The sequence below is a fragment of the Calidris pugnax genome, unplaced genomic scaffold (genome assembly GCF_001431845.1).
Source record: "Calidris pugnax isolate Ruff unplaced genomic scaffold, ASM143184v1 scaffold548, whole genome shotgun sequence".
In the NCBI taxonomy this organism is placed as follows: domain Eukaryota; kingdom Metazoa; phylum Chordata; class Aves; order Charadriiformes; family Scolopacidae; genus Calidris; species Calidris pugnax.
The window spans coordinates 124,402-127,377 of record NW_015091250.1 but is presented as its reverse complement, the minus strand read 5'-3'; the positions used below and the strand labels follow the sequence as shown (position 1 = coordinate 127,377).

The 2,976-nt window shown below is 64.2% G+C and overlaps 1 protein-coding gene across 1 annotated transcript in view; it reads right to left on the bottom strand.

Moving 5' to 3' along the window:
* LOC106898699 (proline-rich protein 36-like) overlaps positions 1 to 2,976 on the bottom strand; it is a gene marked incomplete at its 5' end in the record, with an annotated part of 20,889 nt that overhangs the window by 1,114 nt on the left and 16,799 nt on the right. The gene's annotated exons all lie outside the window — the stretch shown is intronic.

The following is a 2,976-nucleotide window of genomic DNA, read 5'->3' as shown; positions in this document are numbered from 1 at the left end:
GGGGACACCTTGGGGACACCCCAGGGTCATCATGGGGATGGGGGACACCTTGGGGATACCCCAGGGATGGAGGCACCTTGGGCACCCCCCAAGGGATGGGGTCACCAGAGGAAAGGGGTGACATGGGGACACCCTGGGGACACCTGGGGGATGGGGACATCCTGGGGACACCCCAAGGGATGGGGTCACCAGGGGAAAGGGGTGGCATGGGGACACCATGGAGACAGGGACATCTTGGGGATGGGGACACCTTGGGGACACCCCAGGGTCATCATGGGGATGGGGGACACCTTGGGGATACCCCAGGGATGGAGGCACCTTGGGCACCCCCCAAGGGATGGGGGACACCAGGGGAAAGGGGTGACATGGGGACATCCTGGGGCTGGGGACACCTTGGGGATGGGGACATCCTGGGGACACCTCCCAAGGGATGGGGTCACCAGGGGAAAGGGGTGGCATGGGGACACCATGGAGACAGGGACATCTTGGGGATGGGGACACCTTTTGGACACCCCAGGGTCATTCTCGGGATGGGAACACCCCAGGGATGGGGACACCAGGGAAAAGGGGTGGCATGGGGACATCCTGGGGACATCTGGGGGATGGGGACACCCTGGGGACAACCCAGGGATGGGGGCACCTTGGGCACCCCTCAAGGGATGGGGTCACCAGGGGAAAGGGGTGGCATGGGGACTCCCTGGGGACATCCTAGGGTCATCCTGGGGCTGGGGACACCTTGGGGACACCCAAGGGATGGGGACACCAGGGGAAAGGGGTGGCATGGGGACATGCTGGGGACACCCTAGGGTCATTCTGGAGCTGGGGACACCTTGGGGACGGGGACACGTTGGGGACACCCCAGAAATAGGGATACCTAAGGGTCATTCTGGGGATGGGGACACTCTGGGGACAGGGACATCTTGGGGACACCCCAGGGATGAGGGACACTTAAGGGTCATTCTGGGGATGGGGACACTCTGGGGACAGGGACACCCTGGGGACACCCCAGGGATAGGGACACCAGGGAAAAGGGGTGGCATGGGGACATCCTGGGGACACCTGGGGGATGGGGACACCCTGGGGACAACCCAGGGATGGGGGCACCTTGGGCACCCCTCAAGGGATGGGGTCACCAGGGGAAAGGGGTGGCATGGGGACTCCCTGGGGACATCCTAGGGTCATCCTGGGGCTGGGGACACCTTGGGGACACCCAAGGGATGGGGACACCAGGGGAAAGGGGTGGCATGGGGACATGCTGGGGACACCCTAGGGTCATTCTGGAGCTGGGGACACCTTGGGGACGGGGACACGTTGGGGACACCCCAGAAATAGGGATACCTAAGGGTCATTCTGGGGATGGGGACACTCTGGGGACAGGGACATCTTGGGGACACCCCAGGGATGAGGGACACTTAAGGGTCATTCTGGGGATGGGGACACCCTGGGGATGGGGACACGTTGGGGACACCCCAGGAATGGGGACACTTAAGGGTCATTCTGGGGATGGGGACACCCTGGGGATGGGGACACGTTGGGGACACCCCAGGAATGGGGACACTTAAGGGTCATTCTGGGGATGGGGACACTCTGGGGACAGGGACACCCTGGGGACACCCCAGGGATAGGGACACCAGGGAAAAGGGGTGGCATGGGGACATCCTGGGGACACCTGGGGGATGGGGACACCCTGGGGACAACCCAGGGATGGGGGCACCTTGGGCACCCCTCAAGGGATGGGGTCACCAGGGGAAAGGGGTGGCATGGGGACACCCTGGGGACATCCTAGGGTCATCCTGGGGCTGGGGACACCTTGGGGATGGGGACACCAGGGAAAGCGGGTGGCATGGGGACACCTTGGGAACATCCTGGGGTTGGGGACACCTTGAGGATGGGGACAGACAACCAGGGGACACCCCAGGGATGGGGGCACCTTGGGTAACCCCCAAGGGATGGGGTGACCAGAGGAAAGGAGTGGCATGAGGACACCCTGGGGACACCCTGGGGATGGGGACACCTAAGGGTCATCCTGGGGATGGGGACACCTTGAGGATGAGGACACCCCAGGGATAGGGACACCAGGGAAACGGGGTGGCATGGGGACATGCTGGGGACACCCCGGGACATCCTGGAGATGGGGACACCTTTTGGACACCCCAGGGTCATTCTTGGGATGGGGACACCTTGGGTACCCCCCAAGGGATGGGGTCACCAGGGGAAAGGGGTGGCATGAGGACATCCTAGGTCTAGGGACACCCTAGGGATAGGGACACCAAGGAAAAGGGGTGGGATGTGGACACCCTAGGGTCATCCTGGGGCTGGGGACACGTTGGGGACACGCCAGGGTCATTCTGGGGATGGGGACACCTTGGATTTGGGGACACCCCAGGGATGGGGACACCTAAGGGTCATTCTGGGGATGGGGACACCTTGGGGACACCCCAGGGATGGGGGCACCTTGGGCATCCCCCAAGGGATGGGGCGATCAGAGGATAGGGGTGGCATGGGGACACCCTGGGGACACCCTGGGGCTGGGGACACCTTGGAGCTGGGGACATCTTGGTGCTGGGGACACCATGAGGACAGGGACACCTTGGGGATGGGGACACCCTGGGGACACCCCAGGGATGGGGATACCCTGGGGACATCCTGGGGATGGGGACACCTTGAGGGTGGGGACACCCCAGGGATGGGGACACCAGGGAAACGGGGTGACATGGGGACACCCTGGGGACACCTTGGGGCCACCTCATGGTCATCCTGGAGAAGGGGTCACCTTGAGGTTGGGGACACCTTGGGGACACCCCAGGGATGGGGACACTTTAGGGTCACCCTGGGGAGATGGGCAGCCGTGGGGGTGGCCCAGGGACACCCTTGGGGACAGGGGACACCCTTGGGGACAGGGTCACCCAGGGGTCACGCGGGTTGGGGTCACCTTGGGGACACTGTTGGGGGTGGAGACACCCTGGGGACACCGTG